Genomic DNA, 25320 nt, shown 5'->3' on the forward strand with positions numbered 1-25320 from the left:
TGAAACACGACACCTCCCCTGTTGGCCAATTGCTATCTTCAAACGGTACAGTTGTTGGCAGTAGAGATCAGAATTTAGCGTTTGGCCATATGAAAGCAAATCATAATAAATAATCCCATTCCAGTCCCACCAAATGCATAGCAGAACCTTTCTGGTCGTTAGTCCTGGTTTGGTCACCGTTTGAGGTGTTTCACCGCTCTTTGACCACGATCGTTTTTGCATAGGGTTATCGTATGTGATCCATTTCTCATTTGCAGTCACCATCCGTTTATATAAATAAGAGTATCTCATTCCGTTTGGTCAAGGCTTCGCAGATGGAAATTCGATCCATTCCATTTTTTCTGTTAATTGGTGAGGCACCCAACCATTGAGCTTCTTTTTGAATCCAGGTTTAATTTTTAGCTCCTGGACGATGTAACGACATGCCTGTAAAATTCGATCGTTCCACCGGTCTAATGGATTTCTTTTCCCAAACCTAATATTAGGGATACTTATTGGGCAGAAATTCTCCCTAATTAGAATTTTCCATATTGACTCAAGTATTCGGATATCCCCATCTAACGACATCCCTTAATATTCGGTATTTGGCTGCAATGTTATGTTCGCCCAAGCTTTCAAATATCCCCCATGTAATAGTAATCAACCTATTTCGATACTGTGGGGGGGTTTGGGCACGTTTGGTTGTATATTTGGTAGAATGAATCGTACTGAAATTGTCAATATTGGTTAAATCTTTGAGGTACCCACAATATTCGGTACTTTGAGGAGTTCGGTATTTTAGGGAGTGTTTCAGTCGAAGTGCTGTAATGTTTTATTTTGGATGAAGAAAACCTGTTTACAAAAAATTATCAATGTTGGTGCAAATTGGTCCGGGTAGCCCCATATATTGATATACATATAATGATATACTCTTATTGTTCGGTATTTTCTCATGTGGTATTAGTATTCTCATGTGGTATTAGTATTCGAATTCGCTGAAATTTGGTACTTTGAGTTCTTATTGGGTAGCAACTATCCCCACAAAAAATTATAAATATAGGTCCATTTTTTCGGACAGCCCCCATGTAAGGGTAACCCAAAAATTTCGGTATTTTGAGGTTCTTGAGCGTGTTTTTCAACAGAATTCGCTGAAATTTGGTACTTTGAGTTCTTATTGGGTACCAAATAAACCTACTAAAAATTATAAATATAGGTCAATTTTTTCTGGTACCCCCCATATAACGGTACCCCTCAATTTTCGGTATTTTGGGGTTCTTGACCGCGTTTTTCAACGGAATTCGCTGAAATTTGTTATATTGGGTTCCTATTGGGTTATAAATTTCTCCACAAAAAATTATGGATATAGGTCCACTTTTTCTGGTAGTCCCCATATAACGGTACCTCCTAATTTTCAGTATTTTGGGGGTTTTGATCGTATTTTTCCGCCGAATTAGCTGTAATGTAGTATTTTGAGTTCTTAATAGGTACCAAATCTCCCCACAAAAAATTATGAATATAGATCCATTTTTTCGGATAGCCCCCATATAAGGATACCCCCAATTTTCGGTATTTTGGGGTTCTTGAACGCGTTTATCAACCGAATTTGCTGCAATTTGGTATTTTGTAGTCGTATATGGTAACAAATCTCCCCACCAAAAATTATTAATATTCGCCCCCTTTTTGGGGTAGTCCCCATATAACCCCCTTTTTATACCCTCCACCATAGTATGGAGGGTATATTAGTTTTGTTTTTCCGTTTGTAACGCATCGAAATACTCATTTCCGACCCTATAAAGTATATATATTCTTGATCAGCGTAAAATTCTAAGACGATTTATGTATGTCCGTCTGTCCGTCTGTCTGTTGTAATCACTCTAGCGTCTAAACGAATTGAGATAGAGCGCCAAAATTTTGCATAGAGTCGTCTTTTGTCTGCAGGCAGGTCAAGTTCGAAGATGGGCTATATCGGTCCACGTTTAGGCATAGCTCCCATATAAGGATACCCCCCAATTTTCGGTATTTTGAGGTTCTTGAGCGTGTTTTTCAACCGAATTCGATGAAATTTGGTACTTTGAGTTCTTATTGGGTAGCAAATATCCCCACAAAAAATTATAAATATAGGTCCATTTTTTCGGACAGCCCCCATGTAAGGGTAACCCAAAAATTTCGGTATTTTGAGGTTCTTGAGCGTGTTTTTCAACAGAATTCGCTGAAATTTGGTACTTTGAGTTCTTATTGGGTACCAAATAAACCTACTAAAAATTATAAATATAGGCCAATTTTTTCTGGTACCCCCCATATAACGGTACCCCTCAATTTCCGGTATTTTGGGGTTCTTGACCGCGTTTTTCAACGGAATTCGCTGAAATTTGTTATATTGGGTTCCTATTGGGTAATAAATTTCTCCACAAAAAATTATGGATATAGGTCCACTTTTTCTGGTAGTCCCCATATAACGGTACCTCCTAATTTTCAGTATTTTGGGGGTTTTGATCGTATTTTTCCGCCGAATTAGCTGTAATTTAGTATTTTGAGTTCTTAATAGGTACCAAATCTCCCCACAAAAAATTATGAATATAGATCCATTTTTTCGGATAGCCCCCATATAAGGAGACCCCCAATTTTCGGTATTTTGGGGTTCTTGAACGCGTTTATCAACCGAATTTGCTGCAATTTGGTATTTTGTAGTCGTATATGGTAACAAATCTCCCCACCAAAAATTATTCGCTCCAATTTTGGGGTAGTCCCCATATAACCCCCTTTTTATACCCTCCACCATAGTATGGAGGGTATATTAGTTTTGTTTTTCCGTTTGTAACGCATCGAAATACTCATTTCCGACCCTATAAAGTATATATATTCTTGATCAGCGTAAAATTCTAAGACGATTTATGTATGTCCGTCTGTCCGTCTGTCTGTTGTAATCACTCTAGCGTCTAAACGAATTGAGATAGAGCGCCAAAATTTTGCATAGAGTCGTCTTTTGTCTGCAGGCAGGTCAAGTTCGAAGATGGGCTATATCGGTCCACGTTTAGGCATAGCTCCCATATAAGGATACCCCCCAATTTTCGGTATTTTGAGGTTCTTGAGCGTGTTTTTCAACCGAATTCGCTGAAATTTGGTACTTTGAGTTCTTATTGGGTAGCAAATATCCCCACAAAAAATTATAAATATAGGTCCATTTTTTCGGACAGCCCCCATGTAAGGGTAACCCAAAAATTTCGGTATTTTGAGGTTCTTGAGCGTGTTTTTCAGCAGAATTCGCTGAAATTTGGTACTTTGAGTTCTTATTGGGTACCAAATAAACCTACTAAAAATTATAAATATAGGTCAATTTTTTCTGGTACCCCCCATATAACGGTACCCCTCAATTTTCGGTATTTTGGGGTTCTTGACCGCGTTTTTCAACGGAATTCGCTGAAATTTGTTATATTGGGTTCCTATTGGGTAATAAATTTCTCCACAAAAAATTATGGATATAGGTCCACTTTTTCTGGTAGTCCCCATATAACGGTACCTCCTAATTTTCAGTATTTTGGGGGTTTTGATCGTATTTTTCCGCCGAATTAGCTGTAATGTAGTATTTTGAGTTCTTAATAGGTACCAAATCTCCCCACAAAAAATTATGAATATAGATCCATTTTTTCGGATAGCCCCCATATAAGGATACCCCCAATTTTTGGTATTTTGGGGTTCTTGAACGCGTTTATCAACCGAATTTGCTGCAATTTGGTATTTTGTAGTCGTATATGGAACAAATCTCCCTACCAAAAATTATTAATATTCGCCCCCTTTTTGGGGTAGTCCCCATATTAAAATAGTTATCTGATTTGTTACGCATTTTAATTTTGGTTCTAAGACTCTGTTGTAATCATTTCACCTGCGGAGGATAGCGAGATAAAAAATTAGAACGTAAGGTTCGATAATGAACTATAGCCGCATTTAGACCTAGCCCCTGTGTGGAGGTACCAGAAGAAGTGGACCGATATTCCCCATCTTCGAATTTGAACTAAGTTTGGAAGAAATAATAAGATGTGCGAGGTTTGAATGAAATCCAACTTTACTGAAAAGGATTTGGTCCAAAGAAACATGGGGTCTAGAACCAATATTTCGATGAGGCACATTTTCATTGTGTTAAAGTGTATACACCGTCATTAGCTGTAAGGCTGGAGGTATAATTATCCATTAAAATTTTCTGAAATTCGTATTGTTGTTTACATTATGGTTTACATAATCCGTTTTTAGAAATGTCGGTATAGGTCCACTTTTTGACATGTTCCCTATATTTTCATTTCTAGTACCTGCCCGTATATCTATGGTGGAGGGTATCCAAAGTTCGGCCCGGCCGAACTTAACGCTTTTTCACTTGTTATAGTTGTTCTCTTTCAATATGAACTTAATTTTCTCTGTGATACACATATGCGATTAAAGACATTGACCAACGATTAGGCATATAACCACCATATAATGGTACATTTTAGGTACTTCAATAACAACATGTTCCTATGTTCCTATTATTATTATTATTATTTTCAAGAAGAATAATCTAGGGCATGTGTCTTAGAATCAGAACTCTTTTCTGAATCTTCAGATTTTCATCCTTGCATTTGTCCCAAAATGTACGTGAATTTCATGGAAGACGTGTACATACAATGATCGCGTATACTTCTCAATTATTGTTTTGCATTCTCAGAAAAAAAGTTTCATTACAATGTCAATTGAATAAAATAAAATATTTTGAAAATTTTCAATATTTGACAAATGAATATTTGTTTTCAAAATATTTTTTTTTTTAATAATATTTTTTTTTTTGCAAATTTTTCGCGGTTTTCGAATTTTTCTCACCTTTTAAACCTTCCCTGAAGCTCCACGAACATTTCAAGACTAAGATCAGAAAAATCCGTTCAGCCGTTCTCGAGTTTTAGCGAGACTAACGAACAGCAATTCATTTTTATTTATATAGATAGATATAAGATATATATGAGCAATATGTACATCTGAACCGATTTTCACCTATTCCAATAGGGTTCGTCCTTGGGCCAAGTAAATGAGCTGTACCAAACTTCATCCAAATTGGATTATAAAGCCATAATACCCTGAACTACAGTGTGGTCAAGGGTATAAAGAAGGTAAATGTGTGTACAGTACTAATTTGTGTATACAGTCCAAATTATTTATTTCGCTTCTTACTCAAATTGTACGAATTCTGTCATCAGTATAACTTTTTTTGATTCAAGTATTTCTACCTTTATCATTTTCATAAAAACAAATTGTGAGTTGGCAACACCTACATAAAGGTGGTTTGTGAACTTAGTAAAGATCTGTGGTTTGTATATTTACTAACATTTTGCTATAATTGCAATTTTTACCATTGCCTATTTTCAACATGGCCAATTCTGATCTATAAAACGGGCAATTTGTATTGGGGCTACTGTTTCCCCTGCCCCATTAAAAAATTAAGTACCCTATGTTACCACAAATGTACTCAAAAATCGACTGTGAAAATTTCATGAAAATCCGTTCAGTACTTTAGGAGGCTATAGCTAACACTAATCAAACAAACAAACATAATCCTAAAGTACTGAGTAGCTATAGAAATTTGCACTGTATGGCGAAAAATTTGAGCTAGGCGAGCACAACTCAGCACAATTTAGCACATTTTGATATTTGCATTTTTAGCAAAATAACAACGATTTTTATCCCCAAATAAATATGATCGAATTTAACGAGTGGAAACACAATTTCGCGATGTATGGACGAAAAGTTGTGCTAGGCTAGCACAAATCAGCACAACTGATTTCGAAAATTTTAATTTTTATGGAAATTATAAGAATTTTTCAATTTTAGCGAGTAACGAGTAGCGATAGAAATTTGTAATGTATGGACAAAAAATTGTGCTAGGCAGCACAACTCAGCACAATTTAGCGCATTTTGATATTTGCATTTTTAGCAAAATTACAACGATTTTTATCCCCAAATAAGTATGATCGATTTTAACGAGTAACGAGTGGAAACACAATTTCGCGATGTATGGCGAAAAATTTGTGCTAGGTTAGCACAACTTTCAGATTTAAAAAATTCTAATTTTTATGGAAATTATAAGGATTTTTCAATTTTAGCGAGTAACGAATAGCGATAGAAATTTATAATGTATGGACAAAAAATTGTGCTAGGCGAGCACAACTGAGTACAATTTAGCGCATTTTGATATTTGCATTTTTACCAAATTTACAAAGATTTTTCATACAAAATACTGGTTTTATATAATACTAGCTGGACCAGTGGCGCTTCGCTGCCCCTACTGAAGTGATTAACATGGGAAATTTCACGCAGAAAACTATTTGTATGAATTCGAAGATTACTGTTCGGATATAGATATTTCGTAGTGTAATATCAGTAATTATATCGTAGCAGGTGGTGAATGTATAAGTTATTCGATTCAATAGGTTAGAAATACATTTTTAAATACTCATTGATAAACACTGGTGATATTAAAAACGAATTTGGTTTGACTTATCTCAATAGGATTATACACTATTAATCGTTCAAAGACCAATATAATCATTCATTCCCATTACCACTAACCTTTATGTCTGTATTCTTATCTGGTTCCCCATTATATGGGTGGGATCCATGCTGTATAATTCCAGTTAACGTTTTCAAAATAATACATTATCACATTAAAATATTTTTACATAACCTAAATTTAATCTTGCTCTTAACAGTACACACCTTAGTATTTTTAAGAAAACCAAGATAAAGTGCGAAGATAGAATTTGTGGCAATTGAGTTAGTCGTTTCCTCTATACATCTTCGAAATAATAGTTTTTGTCATATCTGTTTGATCAACTAAACTTAATAAGTAATGAACACATTTTGTTTTCAGTTCAGCTATGATGATAACCCACCACAGATTTCAGATTTTTATAACTTTTAATCGACCATCAGCATTTCGCTCCCAATTATTGCTGATTCATACCTTTATTGAATTCATATTTATTTTCCCCCATGGTGTTAGAATTATTAAAATTAAAAAAAAAGTTCCTTAATTGAAATGTTTTTTTTTATAACTTTTAATCGACCATCAGCATTTCGCTCCCAATTATTGCTGATTCATACCTTTATTGAATTCATATTTATTTTCCCCCATGGTGTTAGAATTATTAAAATTAAAAAAAAAGTTCCTTAATTGAAATGTTTTTTTTATCCAAAATGACAAAATGTAAAAATTGTAATGTCAATCATTTTCATTTTACATAAATTTTATTCAAATATGTGAAGATAATGGATAGGACGTAATAGGACAAAAAATTATGAGTCGAAAATTTCTGATTTGGACCAATTTTTACTTCCTGGTAATTTAAGATTGTATTTGTACTTATCAGATTATCAAACATACTTTTATGAACAGATTTATTCAAGATATTCTGATGTGTTCATAGAAAATGAATATTAATTCACAGGTATGATTACTGTTGATGCTATAACTCCTCGTAATCGCGGAATTTTAGAAGTTTATTTTGCCTATCTTACTTCCATGGGATGGCACCGATTTTTGTGTCTCCAACCAAAAGCGTTTCTTTTTTCTCTATATAGAGATAAATTAAATTCAGTTGGGAGTAAGTTCTCCCCATTGTTTCACGCCAATTTTTATAGGGATAATGCGTATTTGTAACCAATTTGCTCAGGCAAATTTTGAAGTGGGAATCTGTAACCCTTCTTAACATATACATATGTATGCATAGAATGTCTATGTTATTTCAGATTTGGGAATACTTTTGATGGTATAACTCGACATCCACGCGGAACTTTAGGTTTTTATTTAGCCTGTATTTTTTCTATTAGGTAGCATCAGGTGCTGTAAAAATCTCAGTAAAATCTGTTCAGCGATTTTTGACTTTTCAAACAAAAATTTTTTATTATCTATATGTATATCATTTAAATGCAATGGGGATTGAATTTCCCCCTAATGTACCGCGCTCATTTTTGTATAGATGATGTGTATTTACACCTACGTTATTCAGACAAATTTTGAAGGCCGTACCTGTAACCGTTTCCAAGATATACACATATTACATGTTAATAAATTTTGAGGTATGTTTACTATTGATGCTATAACTCCGCATCCACGATGAATTTTAAAAGTTTATATAGCCTATGTTACTTTCAGGGCATGCCCCCACATACAATGTAAATCTCATTAAGATTTGTTTAGCGGTTTTAGCGTCTATCGGTAGTATACAAACAAACAAACAAACAAACAATTTTTTTTTTCTATTTTATATGTATTCGAAATTGCAAAAACTTGAAAACGGTTATAGATTTTCATGTAAACGGCACAATTATGTGCTCGGCGAGCACAATCCAGCACAACTTTTATTTTTTCGAATTTCGAAAATTGCAATTCTGGCATATGTTCGAAAATCGTATTTTTTTTCGAAAATGGTAAGAGATATTGAAAAATTTTAAACGGCACAATTGTGTGCTCTGCTAGCACAATTCAGCACAACTTTAATTTTTTCGAAATTCGAAAATTGCAATCCTGCCATACGTTCGAAAATATCGATTATTTCGAAAACGGTACATGATATCCAAAAAAAAATTAACAGCACAATTGAGCACAAATTGAGCTTTATTCAGCACAACTTTTATTTTTTCGAAATTCAAAAATTGCAATTCTGTGAAATTTTTTCGAAAAAAATGTTTTTTCGAATATCTTCCTTAGTTTTTCGAATTTCGAAAAAAAATTACGACACAATTTGGCACAAACCTAGCACAATTCAGCACAACATTCATATTTTCGAAATTCGAAAATTGCAATTCCAACGTACACCACATATCGATTTGTGGCTCGATGTCCGTTTTATTTTGGACGGTCGGTCGACCCTTGCCTTTTCTAGACATTGTCAAACTATGCAGGAGTACAACATTTTGTGGCATTCTACAACTTTTTTGACGTTATTGATAATTTTTTATATCCTGCATCACAATATGGATTTCTTTTCTTTCATATGGAACTCATTTAAATGATCGTTTCCGACCCTATAAAGTATATATATATATATATATATTTTTTATCATCGTATATATACACTGGTTCCCAAAACTAAAACAGCTGAAATTGCAAACAGAAAAAATGACCTGTAACTTTTTTAAAAAATAAGTTATAGCGAAATTTTTTTTAGAAATATAGAAAATTTATTCACTTCACTATGGGCCAGAGATACCATTTTCGGTCATAATTAGAGCAATGGGTTAAATAAATAAATATAACATATAAGGGTCTTGAGGACGCTGATTACGATTTTGCAAACGAATTGAGTTATATCGTTGAGGTATATTATAGAGCAGACCCTGGAGGCGATATCTAAAGCGGGACCAATATTGATTACATCGTGGATTGGATAATATTTGGGATAAATATCTGAGAAACATGAGGAGTTTGGTACACCATTTACATAAAATCGGACGAAAATATATATAAAAGCTATATCGAAATGAACCGATTTCATCGAGACTTGTCGCAGGTTCAGTTATACTAATTTCAGTATGTTTTGTGCATGTCGGCTATATTATGAGTTTTTGGTGCATCCTTTACTTAAAATCGGGAGAAAATATATATGGGAAATCTATTCAAATCTGAAGCGATTTTAATAAAACTTTCTAAACTTCATTACATTTTCCAAAATTTTGTGTCAATCGCCTTTGGTGCACCATTTACATTAAATCGGTCGAAAATACCCATATATTAATCTAAATTGATTTTCAGGAAACTTTACACACCATTATATACCTAAATCAGTACACTATGCCAAATTCCGTGGAAATCAAAATACTGAAAATTAGAGATACCCTTATATGGTGAGTGGACCTATTTTTATAATTTTTAGTGGAGAAATTCGGTTGAAAAATGCGTTCAAGAACCTCAAAATACCCAAAATTGAGGGGTACTCTTATGAGAGAGCTATGCCTAAACGTGGACAGATACAGCCCATCTTCGAACATAACCTGCCTGCAGACAAAATTTATGCGATCTATCTCAATCAGTTTAGACGTTAGAGTGATTACAACACTCTTTACCAATTTCTTCTTTACCAATTTCATTGAAGCAAACAAAATGAGTCGATAATATTGTGTGTACGATTCGATTTAAAACACAATGTCATGTATGTTACATACACTAAAATACTTTGACGCACTCATATTAATAATTTTTTGACATTGAACCTAAATTACAAATTTAATTAATGACATATTGTATTCAACCTCAACGTGAAGCGAAAACGTAGCGATGCAATAAATAAATCTGCTCATACGTGCTCACAAGTGAAGCATATTAATGAATGTCCTTCACCAATTGCTTTGTGGGAAATTAGGAAATTCCTTTTCCGCAAAATCATTCTATATAATGGCCAGTTTTTTTTTTTTCTTTTGGGTTGATAAATGTTTTCACATATTAAAATCATTGAAATGTTAGACACGTTATTATCGACGTGACCACAATAACTTTACTTACGTCCAAGTATGGTTTTACAAATGGGAATATTAGAAGTTTTCATGAAGTTATGTGAAAAACTTGTTCACAACACAACTTATTCAAAGCTTGAATTCATACAATATTTGTAATTTGAATATTTAGATTTGTTGGTTATCAAGCTAAATATATACTAAATATATAATTTTGGTCATATAAAAACACAAGTCAAAATGATGTATAACTCCTGTTATGATAGTATCTGGAATATACCGAAACAGACGTGAAAAAATAAAAATACCTAGCGTTTTCCGGGGCTATGACCAAAACGGGGATCAATAATGATAATTTTGGGTAGTGAAATGCTTTTTAGTAAAGAGATGTGGGGATACCATTGAAACGTGCCCAAAATCTCCTAACTACCGAATATTTGAATATTTTCAATTGTTAGAAATTCAATATTAAGCGAAACTTTACACATCGTAATATTTTCACCGATTTTGGATCAAGTCAGAAGATGAGACCTATCGGTCCACTCCTTTAGGTACCTCTCCCACAAAGTGTCAACATTTAATTTTTTTTCTGAATGCAATATTAAACGAATGAAATGTCCACACATAGTCGTATTTTACCAACTACATATCAAGGTCGAAGATGGACACATGGGTCCGTTCCACCTGGCAACACGTCTACGAAGGTTTACATTTTTAAAAAATTGTTAATCCAATAAAAATCGTATAGAATGTCCGATTTGATAGAAATTGGGACCCATCTGTCCACTCCTTCTGGTAAATCTCACACAAAATGGTCAACATATTGCTTAAAATTTTATAATATCATGCGAACGGACTAAACGATTCAACGAAGCTTTAAACAGCTTAATATTTTAAGCATGCGTATATAATGTTGTAAAATGGGTGTTTAAGCAAGAATCGCTATAAAATCGTTAAATAGTTAGCCTTTAATTTGAAAGGTCGTAGCCATTGAAATCTGTCTACTCCTCATTATTACATCCTTGTAATAGTATGCGGCTGACAGATTTCAACGGACTTTTGTTTACATTTTGAGTTTGCGTCACCTTTTGGCATCTTTGTGTCACCAATATTGTATTATTACTTGACTGACTTTCGTTGTTACCGACTGACCACAGACCTTGTTGTGAACACCAAGGCTTTATGGTAAGCCACCGTACATATCGTTGTACCTTAAGGTAATATCGTTACCAATAAATAAATATCGGCATTGGTCGAACACCTTTATTAAAACTATTGTGTTTTATTTTATTTCTATTTACATATTTTATTTTGGCTACTGAGTACTACCGTGTACTGGATTTACTAGGAGAGCCACAACTACACTATACCTGCCATCCACCCAAGTCCCTATAGTGCGGACTTAACAATGGGTCTTATCAATTGGTCGCTATACTGACCAATAGGTCCTTACAAAACTCTATGTTCTCCAATCAGACCAATTGGTATTTGTAACAAGCAAAAGGAATTGAGACATACCCATGATTCTCTTGAGAATATTTGTCCAATTGAGACAAAGTATTACACAGAGTACTGAATTAATTCCTGATTTATATATGCGAAGTTTTGTTGGAATCTATTCAGATTTAGATATAGCTCTCATATAATGTTTCATCCGATTTTTTGTAAATGGAGCACCATACTGCCAATATTTGTCCGATTTAGACAAAATTTTTCACAGAGTACTGAATTACGTCCTGATTAATGTATGTGAGGTTTTCTTGGAGTCGGTTCCGATTTATATATAACTCCCATATATATGTAAATGAAATACTGTCAATGTCTGTCCGATTTAGACAAACATTTGCACAGAGTACTGAAGATTTGGATATAGCTCTCATGTACATACCACATGGTGTACCAAATAACTAAAGTTTGTTCGATTTGGAAGAAGTAGAGCAAAACATACCCAATGGAACCTAAAATAACGTCTATTGGATTTTGTGTCGATAAAAAATTTTGAATAGCGTACAGTGCTGCAGCATACCAAATGGTGAATGCCACAGATTTCATACAAATGATTGACATTCAATTATTCATAAATTTGCGAATGGTATGTGTTTAGGCGAGGGACTTTCTCTATTCCTCGCCGTGATGCACTACTACATCACGGGTGTGCAAATAATTAACTCATGGGAGCGGGGAGAAGCGATCGACAACCAAAGCTCCCAAAATTTTAATGGTGAATCGCGCGTGTTGGTGTAAATAGAAGGAAAGAGAGTACAAGAAAAAAAACACAACGATTATTAGTTTAAATATTCTAAATATCTCGGTTTTATTGGTGATGTACTTCTTTTCTTATAACAACAAATAAATTACCGTTGGGATCTTAATGATCTTTGTTATGTTCAGCTACAACTACATACACATATTCCTGTGAGAGAGTGTCAAGCAAGGGGAGCAAACCAATAACAAACGTCGCTCGTTGGTATATACGCTCTGCGGTGTTCGCAGAGGGAACGTGCAGAGGTAATACCCGAGCTGTCAATCAGCATCCGTGATCGACTGGGCTCAGGAAGTTGTAGGCCAATGTATCAAACTTAAACAGTATGTGTATGGGTTGTTTTAATTTAGTTCAAATATCTATGTACTTCACACAGTTAATTTCGTCGTATTTTGGTAAAGTATTTTCAAAATAAGAATTTTACACATCTTTAAACGCAATTAAATTATAATTTAAATAAATGCCTTTTGTTCAATTTTGACCATTTTTGAAATTGAATTTTTTATATTATAACATGGGGTACGAACCTTTAGAGGTTAGGTTAGTAACAACTTTAATTTAAAATTGACGAATGCAAAAACAAAAATCTATTCACTTATTAGAAATGTCAAAATATTTTTTTTTTATACTTCGGAACACTTGCCATCTCTACTTATTGACGTATTGTGAGTAAAGTATGTCTTACATGCAAAAGCGATTTAAAAGGACAAACTAATACTCTCAATACAATATTGCAAAAATAATAACAACTAAAATTGCGAACATTCTCTCCCTTTCATCCCATAACGTTTACTACCAAAGAATAGAATAGAATTCCCCAAAAATAAAAAAAACTACATCCAAGTGCTTTTCGGTACTCCCCAAAATAATTTATATTTTTCTAAACAATAGCAACAAACATAAAAAAGGACCAATTTGGTAAATCCAAACAATCTCGGTTTTTATTTGTTGGCAATTGTTTTGTGGCCAACAGCATCGTTGAGAGTTGCAAAGTTATTATTTATCTATTAAAAAATAAAATATAAGTTTTGAGTATCAATTGAAATGCAATAGATTGCATTATGGATATCTTTTAAGTAGAAAGCAGATGGCTTAGATGCTTAAAGTGAAACTTGAAATGGACATGGTCAAATTCATCATAACTTGCTAAATTAATATTAGTTTTTGTTCAAATCATCTCGATATGTACTTATGAAGAATAACGGACATATAAAATGTATAACAGGGCTATGAGTGCAAACAGAAAAAATTAAAAGCATTTATATTGCGAATAATATTTAGGGGTAACAAATACAAATGGGTCAAATACACTACAAAATATGTCATGATTCTCGTCGATGTGGGAACCCAAAAGGATAAATTCTCCATAGGTTTTTTTTTATTAAGTTATGGCGTTTTGCAGTTCATTGAGAAGGAGCTTTATATATTTTTTGTGGCTACAGTACTGACTGATTTGGGGCTCTTCATATACCAGTTCTCCGAATGTCACGAAATTTTATACAGGGAGAGGGATCTGGCCATAGAATAAACATAAGGGATTTGTTTAAGATTGGCCAATTTTTAGTGACTTTTGTGTGAAGATTTACAAAAATTTATATTCTATTGCGAATATATTTATTTCTAAAATATATAGAACCCAGAAGATGAAAACATATACTAGAAGAGTCATTGACTTTGAAATTGATGCAAATAGAATATTCATTTACTCGGATATGGGAGATATACGTAAATACTTACAGAGATCTAAGTATTCTGATTACCATTGCCTAGAGGGCATATATTTTTCTCTGATCGATTAAAACGAAGTTCCGGTTATGGTCAGGAACGATTATAATTTTCGTAGATGATCAGATGATATTTAGGAGATGAAATAGTCCAACAACATAATTTTTGTGAACATCACATGGGATAGGGAATTTTGGAAAATTCGCTGTACACAATATCATATTAAAATTATTACATTTTGAGGTTTCGTGAAATTTGAAAGAGACATTTTTATTTGAATTAGTGTTGTTTCGAATGAAAAACAAAAAGTTTTTTAACCCGTAAATGAGTGGGCGTTCCCCTTAAATAGGCCCAGATTATGTATGACTTTACCTGATTTTATGTAAATAGTACACCAATGTCCACAAATCAGTCCAATCGACTTATAGTACACAGGGTCCACGACAGTCACTATGCCTTTCCGGCCGACAGGGTATTGTGCACATACAAACAATTGTTATATATAAATATAAATTACAATAACTTACAATTAAAATTTTATGACCTCTATGGTGCAGGGTATTATATAGTGGGGCGGACCGAAATTTGGTTTTCCCTACCTTTTGTAAATTTATGATGATTCGTAAACGACACAAAATTCCAGATTTCAAGTTTTAACCTTCCCAAAATGGTACAAAAACTAACAATATATAAAAGCCCTGTCCCCCGCCTACTGACCTACATACAAAATTGCAGGATTCAAGCTTAGTTTTCGTAATATCAGGCAAAAAATATATTTTGTTGCATTGTTGATATCAAATATTATTTTGTTGCATTGTTGATATCAAATAATGGATTTTAATGCAAATGAAAAAAGAAAAATAGTATACATAATGTGAACATAGTTTCAAACATGTTGTGTAGATTGTTCTCAGAAATATGTGAAAGATAAATTTGATTGAAATAAATAGAAACGGAGAATTGATTCTTAAATATTTCCCGCGAAGAGCTGATTCGTTTTTTCATGTTCCCCTTTTACAGATTTCTTGTCCTTGTTAAGCTCTTTTCAATATGTCATTTTGTTTTTTGTTCTGAAAACGCTCTGGGACGAACAGTCGGTAAATGGTTTTATATTTTTCCATGAAATGTCAATATATACAACGCTGCTCGAAATACGTATGTACATATGATGTGCGTTCATGTTAACTGAATTAATTTTAAGAATGCGAAATTAAGCAAAATAAAAAAAAACAGTAAGGAAATTAGTAAAGTCGGATGGGGCCGACTATATGATACCCTTCACCACTTTGGGTATATTCAATAGATGAATCCTAAACGAAGTCGCATTTTAGAAGGACCATTAATATGAAAATGGTCTTCTTTTTATAAAGGGACAACATTATGTAAAACAAAGCAAATATCAATCCGAGTGTCTGATTGGATAAATATGAGTAGTTTGGTACACCATTTACTAAAAATCGGAAGAAAACATATATAAAAGTTATATCTAAATGTAAACCGATTTCATCGAAGCTTGTCACAGGTTAAGATATACTAATTGTAGTATGTATAGAGATGGTATTTACCGGGTATTTACCCGGTAAATACCCAAGGGGTGGGTAAATACCGGGTAAATACCCATTTGCGGGTATTTATTTGGGTATTTACTACATTCAATCGGTAATACAACATCTTACACCCTATTTCCGGGTTTCTGTATCAAATCGATTTAGAATGGATAGTTTTACGATACTTTAAAGACGTGGGTAAAAACTTGGGTAAATACCCGAGTTTTTACCCAAAAATTGGGTATAAACTCATTAACTGCAGAACCACTTGACATAGGCGGCCAAAATTTTGCACACATGTTGCTAATGTCAAAGCAAATATAAAAATCCAACATGCGGTCCCTGGGTCCAAGTTTTGATATAGCCCCCATATAACCATATCTCCCGATTTAAGGTATTTTTTGTCTATTAGACACATTTTACAACCAAATTGGCTGTAATTTGGCACAGAGTGTTCTTTTTGAGTACAAAATGTCCATGCAAAATTTTATGTATGTAGGTCCACGTTTACTGGTAGCCCCCATACAAAGGTACCCCTATTTTGAGTATTTACCCAAAAAATGGGTATAAACTCATTAACTGCAGAACCACTTGACATAAGCGGCCAAAATTTTGCACACATGTTTCTAATGTCAAAGCAAATACAGAAATCCAACATGGGGTCCCTGGGTCCAAGTTTTGATATAGCCCCCATATAACCATATCTCCCGATTTTAGGAATTTTTTGTCTATTAGACACATTTTACAACCAAATTGGCCGTAATTTGGCACAGAGTGTTCTTTTTGAGTACAAAATGTCCATGCAAAATTTTATGTATGTAGGTCCACGTTTACTGGTAGCCCCCATACAAAGGTACTGTATGTACTTAAAATAGGGAGAAAATATATATAAGAGCTCCATCCAAAACTGAACCGATTTCAAAATTTCCAAACGCTAGGTTATATTAACTTCAGTTCATTGTACAAAATTGTGTGGCAATCGGAAAAACTTTGGGTCTTTTGTGCAAAATGTACATAAAGTCGGAAGAAACCAGTAAGGAAAGTAGTAAAGTCGGTCGGGGCCGACTATATGATACCATTCACAAATTTGGGTATATTCATTAGATGGTATCCTAAAAGACGTCGCATTTTTGAAGGACCATTAACATGAAATTAAACATGTCATTCTGCAACATATACTAAATTTTGGTCAGATATAGAGTTGCTTATTACAATGGGACAAAATTATGTAAATAAATTTAAATCAAAATATCGAAATCTAAACCGATTTCATCGAAACTTGTCACATGTTAGGTTACACTTATTTCAATATGTTTTTTGCATTCGGTCACATCTTGAGTTCTTCATTTACTTATAAATCCACATTTCGTGCAAATCGAAGGATATATAGGGACTTTGGTGCACCATTTACATAAAATCGAACAAAACTATATATGGGAGTTATATCTAAATCTGAATCGATTTTCTCGAAACTTAGCACACATCATTCAAGACTTAATTCAGTACGCTGTGCCAAATTTCATGCAAATCGAAAGGTACATAGGGACTTTGGTGCACCATTTACATAAAATCGGGCAAAACTATATATGGGAGTTATACCTAACTCTGAACCGATTTTATCGAAACTTGGCACACATCATTCTGGACGTAATTCAGTACTCTATGTCAAATTTCGAGCAAATCGAATGACATATAGGGACTTTGATGCACCATTTACCTTAAATCGGACGAAACTATATATGGGAGCTATATCTAAATCTGAACCGATTTATTCGAAACTTGGCACACATCATTCTGGACCTAATTCAGTAATCTATGCCAAATTTCGTGCAAATCGAATGATATATAGAGACTTTGGTTCACCACTTACCTCAAATCGGACGAAACTATATATGGGAACTATATCTAAATCTGAACCGATTTTCTCGAAACTTGGCACATATTATTTTGGACCTAATTCAGTACTCTGTGCCAAATTTCGTGCAAATCGAAATATATATATAGGGACTTTGGTGCCCCATTAACCTTAAATCGGACGAAAATATATATGGGAGCTATATCTAAATCTGAACCGATTTTCTCGAAACTTGGCACACATCATTCTGAATCTAATTCAGTACTCTGTGCCAAATTTCGTGCAAATCGAAGGATATATATGGGCCTTTGGTACACCATTTACATTAAATCGGACGAAAATATATATGAGAGCTATATCTAAATCTGAACCGATTTTTTCCCTGTTTCAATAGGGTTCGTCCTTGGACCAAATAAGTGACATGTGCCAAATTTCATCCGATTTGGATCATAAATGCGACCTGTACTTTGTTTACAATTTAACATGGTCGGACATGCATAAATCGACTTAAAAAGTGATTCTATGCATATTCATAAAAGGAACCATGTGTCTATCTCGTTACCTTTTGCCTGTTACAAACATATGCACATAGACATAATACCATGTACTAAAGTGTGGTGAAGGGTATAAAAACAAATAGTAAATTACTGTCCTTTGTTCAATATCACTGTCACGACAAAAAATGACAAGGTGATAAACATTTTACTAGTGCGCCAGCTTAAAAAGAGTGTAAAGTGATTGCTTTAAATTGTTCATTAACACATAAAAATCAAGTTATTATATAAACAAGTAAAAAAGATCTTAAGTTCGGCCCGGCCGAACTTTTAATACTCTCCACCATAAGGATTGACAAATTAATTGAGGCTTGGAGCTCATGTTATGATAAGACCTTGAACATAATATCTAATAGTGGAGCTACCTTTATATTTGGATATTATAAAACGCAGATCAATATTGATATTGATAATATTAATAATTTTTAGTTACACTGAAAGAAAAGTTCATCATCAAGGTAATGAAAAAAAATTATCAAAAAATCTTCATCAAATTGGTGTAGAAAAAACATTGTTTTTATGAAATCGGTGCTCAATTTGATGTTTTATGTTTTCGGCTGAAAAACACCGTCATCAAGTAAATGAAGAAACTTTCATCAATTTGTGGTCATCATGTCATAATCATCATAATGAAATTAGTTATCAAATTGAAGAAAGCTATCATTAAATGTTTTTAGTTTTAATTTTTCCACCCCCTGATGTTTGTGCGTTTATTTCGAAAACACGCACACACAAAAACATTGCTTTTGTAGTATACTTATTCAGGCATGGGAGTTATTACCTTTAAACAACATAATCTTGAATAAGAATTGGTTTTAAGATTTTTAATTTATTACATGTCTTTTATATCATCCTTTAGTTTATTAATTTTTCTACCGTTTGCGGGGTTAAACTTCAATAACATTTTATTGCTGTATTAAAACTATTTTTGGTAGTTTTCAGATAAACGAAAGAAACTCTAGCATAAAATGCAAAGTCACATCTCTGGCATGCCAATTGAGAAAATCCCGTTATGTCTGCAGCGTGCGAAACAGTGCTTGAATAATAAGAAAAATTCATTTGTAAAGTGACATTTATTGTGATCAGACGTTGATAAAAGTGTTTGTAATATTTTTGTGCATTGGAGCTAATAGAAGTGTTGTAAGTTAAAATGGAGTGTTTTATATGTTCTAAAAATTTTAGTAATATAGAAAAATATTTGTGGCATTTGCAAACATTTCATGGTTTCCAAAATAGTGATACATTCAGGTGTACGATATGTAACAGCGCATTCACAACTAAAAGTTCCTTTAAAAGGCATCTTACAAAAGTTCAGTTCACAGAGAAATATTTGTGGAAAAACATTGCGGCTCCACGAAAAAATTACCAAGTCAAAGTGATTTTAGGAATTTGGAAAAAAATATACTACACAAAAAATATGTACCTAAAGAGGTATGCATCGAGAGCCACTGTGAAGAGACTTCTGATTCTGGAACATTCGATGAAGTACCAGTAATAGAAAATCTTTTTGAAAATAATTTAAAGTTTCAGACTGGTTTGTATTCCATAAATAACTTAAGTCGAAAGGACGCTGAAAATATTCAGACTTCTCAATACAATCTTGTAATTTTACCACTTCTAGACGTTTTCAAAAAATTTGCTGGCAAATTAGATTTGGATTCAAAGCAGGAATTATTTAAAACTATTCGTTGTTGCAATGAAGTTTTGAATTCAATAAAATCTGAGTACTTATTAACTAAAGAACTTAAAAAAAGAGATTTGTGTGAAGATTTAAACATTTCTGTCATTGACAAAAGCGGCGAGCTCATTCACAAAAAAGGCAATTTAACTTTCGCTGAAAAAGAGACCACAATGGCAACGCTTTCCCTAAGACATTCTTTCAAAAAAATTCTTCAAAAAGATAACTTATTGTTAAAAATGATTGATCATATGGAATCTTTAAACAAATCTTCGCAATTTACCAACATCGTGCAAGGAGATATGTGGAAAAAGAAGGCCGCTATGTATCCCAACCAACTTGTAATTCCTTACTTTCTATATTCCGACGATATAGAATTAAACAATCCTTTGGGTGCACATTCCACAACTCATACCGTAACAAACTTTTACTTCTCTTTTCCTGTTTTACCAAATGAAGATACCAAATTGGACCATATATTTTTAGCGGCATCAATTAAAAGTAGTGACTTGCAAGTACATGGAATCGACAAGTGTTTGTTACCACTTGTTAACCAGTTAATAGATCTAGAAGTGGCAGGCATTGAAATCGATTTAAACAACGGTAAAGTGTATAATCCTCACTTTTTGCCTTGTTTAATTATTGGTGATAATTTAGGTCTTAACACCATATTAGGCTACAGAAAATCATTTAGTGGTACATTTTGCCGATTATGCAGAATTGACAAAAATATGAGTAACGTAACAACGTCCGCTATTCCAAGTCTTAAGAGGACATATGCAAATTATAGGCTTGACGTAAATACCGGGGATCCATCTAAGACTGGCATCGTAAGCGAATGTGTATTTAACAAAATTCCGTCTTTCCATGTTGTTGACAACTTGAGCGTAGATGCAATGCACGACGTTTTCGAAGGAATTTGTCATTATGATTTGTCTTTTGCCATACTTTATTTCACAAATACCAAGAAATATTTCTCTTTGAAAACCCTTAATGCTCGAAAACAAAAGTTCGATTACGGGGAACTTGAAATAGGAAATATTTCGCCCAAAATTACTATAACTCATCTCAAAAATCGCCATTTAAAAATGTCAGCAAAGGAAATGATGACGTTTTTATTATATTTTCCATTAATTGTTGGTGATATGATTCCAGACGATGATGAGGTGTGGATATTTATTTTAACACTTATACAAAATTGTAGAAAAAATTCTCAAATTTTCGGTTACGGAGTTTTCTATAAGTTCTTTAGAAAATCTAATTGAAAAACATAATAAAGATTTCATTAGGCTTTTTAAAACTAATTTGAAACCAAAATATCATTTGTTAGTTCACTATCCGGAAATAATAAGAAAATGCGGACCTGTGCGGAAGTTCTGAGTTTCCAATTTGAGTCTAAACACCGCAGTTTTAAGTTGTACACACATGCTATAACTTCACGAAAAAACATATGTTTTTCATTAGAGAAAAAATATCAGTTCACTTTTTCAAACTTTTTGGTAAACTCGTCTACAAGCAATAATCTTGTTGTTTTACAAAAAGATTTAACCGTGTGTGAATTAAATGATGATATATGTGCTCAACTTAAAATACCTAAAAGACAGTTATATTTTTATAATAAGGTTATATTACAAAACATTGTATACAAAAAGGATCTTTTCGTTGCTGAATGCGAAATTGACTATAATGTTTATAGAATTATAAATGTATTTTGTTTGGATAACCATATTTATATATTTGGTGAACGATTTAAAGACGTTGTTTATTGTAGCCATTATAGAGCTTTTGAGATACACGTCAACAAAGTAGAGGGAGCCTTTGCGGTCAATATCAAAAATCTTATTGGACATCCAACAACAGCCATAAAAACCCATACAGGAAAAAATACATGTGTGTGTTGATATTCCGTTTAGATTAACATGGACTTCGGAGTGCTGCATAAAGACTACACACCAATATTCGAATGGGAAACTAAACTTATTACGGTGTATAATGTGATTAAGAAGGAAAAATACATTAAAGATGCTGGAATTAAATCAGTTTTCGATAGAATTGATCCATCAGACGCAGGTTTGTTACGAATCAATTTTCATTAGATGCATATCATTAAATAACTAATATTTTTATTTAATTTTGTAGCTTCAAACATGTCTTTATTTATGATGCGCTTGACTTGGTGTCTACACGGCTACTTATATCCAACATCAAAATACCTCCGTAAAGATAAAGATGGAAAGAAAACGTATGGGAAATACACCATAAAAGACTCCCAAGAATCGTCAATATTCCTCGCACGAAGTATCCAAGAAGTAGACAACCACTTAAATTTCTTAGAAAAGAGAAATGAGAATATTCAACCTTTTATTTTTGTTGTTGGAGATGACAATTTAGAAGATAATGACTACAATTTCTATGTTTATTTAGACCATGCATTGCTACATTTTGTAGATTTCCAGCGAGCACTAGATACTTGCTTCAAAAGCTTTTTCTTATTTAATTTAGAATTTCCCGGAGCATCCAATCAGTTCTGGATCTTTGTTCAAGAGTACTTCTATGACATGAAATCAGCTCACACAAAAAATTTTTCAAAAATACTAAATATTTTAAGCGATTTAAATTATACCGAGAACTGATTTATATATAAATTATCTACATTTAATATTTAATTTTGTATTTGAATATAATTCAAACGCTTATGTACATTTTTAAATTGTATCACATTTATTTATTAATTCATTATTCTAAGGAAATATTGAAATCTATATTCATTGTAAAACCCGTAATGAATTATTTTTTAAGTTTTTTAATAAAAAATATTTCCTAAATGCCTAAAATATTTGTATTTATATTGAATTTTGTAAAATTTAGAACGGCGTTTCTAAAGCGGAAAACAAAATTCAGTTCGATGTTAGGGCTTCATTGATTAAATGTAAATTATACATTAGTTTGATGCAGTTTATTCATTGAAGTTATGTAATTTTAATGAATAAATTACGTAAGTTTGATGAATACCTTTTATTGGAATGATGCAGAATATTCATTATATAGAGATAATAGAACATGAATTTGAGTATATTTTTTCATCGAAAGGAAGAAATAATACATCAATTAAATGAACTTTTTCTTCAATATGATGACATTATTTCATTAAATTGATAAATATTTTTGATGAAAATTTGATGTAAAATTCTTCATTATAATGATGAAACGCGTTGTAAGCTCAAAATCGAAGAAACATTTCATCAAAGTAATGCCCAAAATCATCATATTGATGAATTTTTTTCTTTCAGTGTAGACTGATAATGGGCTACTAAATAACATGCAAATACGGAGATACCTGTAAATATTTAGGTGTAACTCCCACATCAGAGCACATGCAACAATATAATTGGTCTTAAATTAAAGGTCAACCACTCCTCTTGGATATACTTTCAACTTCTTGGGTCTATGTCCTTCAGTGGTAAATATATACGCTATAGAATACAAATGTTGTCATTTTTCACACAAAAGTTAGGGTCCATTTGACCCGCTAAATATTGACCGATCTTTATCAAAACAGGCATGCTTATTCTCTGGCCCGATCCGCTTCTCCGTGCAAAAATTCGCGGTGTTTGGGCCATAATTGCGGCCTCTGGAGCGACCAGAAAAACCGACAAAAATAAAGTTTTCGGTCCATTTCATCCCCTAAATATTAACCGATCTTTCTTCATTGGCCAGAACCCATCCTACATGCAAAATTTCGTGAAGATTGGTCCATAACTGTGGCCTGTATCGTGTTTACAAATTATAATGGATAGACGGACGGACGGACACACATGTCTAGATCGACTCAGCTAGTCGAGATATAACGATCGGTATACTTAAAGGTGGGTCTAGGACCATATTTCGCGGCGTTACACACTTCTGGGGCTGCATAAAGCTATAATACCCTGACAAGATAGTTGTGTAGGGTATAAAAATTAAAGACATTTCGGTTGGAATTCGTATCTAAAATACCCCAAATACCGAATATTAATGGGTCACCATATAGGGGGACTTCCTGAAACTTGAGTCAATATTAATAATTACTAAATCACAGCCAATTCGGTTGTAAAATTGAAGGTACGCTTCGATACTTTCCATTGGTAATACCAAACATCATGTCAGTACTAGAAATGTCTGAGCCAAATTGCAGAGCTCTATTTTAAATATTGTGATCTCCATCGTGATTTCAACAGACAGGACACGCATAAATCAACATCGAATTTTATTCTAGTAAAGAATAAATATATTTTTTGTAGAGTCTCCGGTGAATATTTCGAGGTGTTGGATAACGGAAGGTATAACAGTTATCAATATTGGCCCATGATTCCGGGTAGCTTCCATATAGGAATACACCAATTAATCGTTATTTTTTTGCGATTTGGGCAGATTTTTAAACCGAATACGTTCTAATTTGATTTATCAAATTCTTATGAGGTGTCAAATCTTCCTACCAAAAATTATCAATGTATGTTTACAGTTTGGTATTGCTCCCAAACCACTTCGGGATTTGTCGTATTTTCCAACCTAAATTTTTTGAAGAGCATTTTTGACAAATTATTCACGTCGTATTGTGTAATCTTCTAGCACATATAAAATTATCTCATTTTGAAATTGACTTATGTAGCTACGCTTTTCATGACCACTACATAATTTGGCTTTGTTTTATTTCAATTAGATTGTAATTAAAACACATTTTCGCAACACCACAATATGTTCAAGACCGCAGTAATATTCACATTGTTTGTATGTAGCCACAATAATATTTCAAAAAAAAAAAAAGTTTCACAAAACCGTACTTTGGTCAGCAGAAACATATGTGGCTTTAATTGTAAAGGTGTTGGTCAAATTTTTGTGGTGATAATAACAGTTAATGTTTAAAAATTATTTTCAACGAAATGATAAACAAACGTGGTAGTTAGGATGGCGGAGCAATTTTTTTTTAACAGGCGATGAGCCAAAATATAAAAAAGTTTGTTAAGCTAGCCATAGGTATTGAGAAAAACTAAAAAAACAGTAAGGGAAGTAGTAAAGTCGGACTGGGCCGACTATATGATACCCTTCACCACTTTGGGTATATTGTACATATGTATCCTTACAATTACATGGCAATGTTTCCTCGAAGGAACATATTCCTGTCTTTCTGCAACCTATGATAAATTTAATTTTATTCGGCCAGATTTAGTATCGTATGCGTACCATGGGACAAATTTATGGAAAACGATTTATAA

At 33.2% G+C, this 25320-nt stretch overlaps 1 long non-coding RNA gene across 1 annotated transcript; it reads left to right on the forward strand.

Moving 5' to 3' along the window:
• The first annotated feature begins 19441 nt into the window (after positions 1-19441).
• On the forward strand, positions 19442-22754 carry LOC133333460 (uncharacterized). Its single transcript, XR_009754452.1, has 3 exons — positions 19442-19530; positions 21982-22138; positions 22208-22754. It is a non-coding gene; the product is annotated as an uncharacterized LOC133333460 (long non-coding RNA).
• The last annotated feature ends 2566 nt before the right edge of the window (positions 22755-25320 follow it).

Source organism: Musca vetustissima, unplaced genomic scaffold, assembly GCF_032173495.1.
Source record: "Musca vetustissima isolate MV318-11 ecotype Yass unplaced genomic scaffold, APGP_CSIRO_Mvet_v1 utg162990, whole genome shotgun sequence".
NCBI lineage: Eukaryota > Metazoa > Arthropoda > Insecta > Diptera > Muscidae > Musca > Musca vetustissima.